We start from the raw sequence: 981 nt of genomic DNA, 5'->3' as shown, positions 1-981 counted from the left end.
CGGAAGTCCTAGTTATGCAGCGTGCACGTATCCAGGAAGTACGTTACAGGGCGCAGGGCCCGTCCCACGCAGAGGGCACAGGCTAAAGGCGGGCCTGGGCACAGGCGTCCCGTCCCCACCGCACCGCACCGCACCGCACCGCACCGCACGCGCGAGGCGGGACTGGGTCCCCGTTTCGGAAGTAGACGGCCACCGGCCCTCACACGTACGGCCTGGCCCGGCGGCGGCGCGCTGCAAACCCCCCTGCGCCGCTGTCACACATTATCCTACCCCACCGTCCGCAGCAGGATACTGCAGCCCATCACGAGCAGCCAGCGCAGCACCCCCAGGAGCGCTAGCACTGTGAACAAACTTGAACGGATAAAAGCATTAGCGACACAGAGCCTAGGCCAACACTTTTTAAGACACAGCCACGCAGGAAGCTAAATACAGCAACAGTCCGAGGGACGTACCCGCCTCACTGTTACAGAAAAAGAACACGTGGAGCCTCGACAAGGAAGCTGTCCAGTCATTGGAGCCCCTGTTCCTACTCTTTTTATTCAATAAACATCTCTTTACCTTGTACAGTTCACCTAGACTGGTCTGTTTTAGTTTCAGAGTCTCATACTTGTCCTTCTGTACTTGAGCTTTCAAGGCTGAAAGGGAATAGGTCATTCTCTTCTCAGTCAAATGTGATGTTATAGCTTTTAACATTCATCTTGGCTTCTGACAGACACCCAGAAGAACTCCAGGCCCAGGCACACGTTGTCTGCGCCGTCTTTCTCCTCTCACCATCCTGTAGAGTACTGGCTCCTTTTTCTAAAAACAGACAATCTTGCTCTTTGTGAGAGCTTGAAAAATACCTTGCTGAATTCCCCACTGTTAACAGAGTACTTGAAAATCCAGTCTCTAAGACCAGAAGTAACTTGGAACCAGCCTTTTTGCTAAGCACACCATTAGTTAAAGCTTTACTCCCTTCCGGACCACCACTCTGCTTTCTGT

The sequence above is a fragment of the Gavialis gangeticus genome, unplaced genomic scaffold (genome assembly GCF_001723915.1).
Source record: "Gavialis gangeticus isolate Ggan-Ray unplaced genomic scaffold, GavGan_comp1, whole genome shotgun sequence".
Classification (NCBI taxonomy): Eukaryota; Metazoa; Chordata; order Crocodylia; family Gavialidae; genus Gavialis; species Gavialis gangeticus.
Note: the sequence above shows the minus strand (reverse complement) of the source record.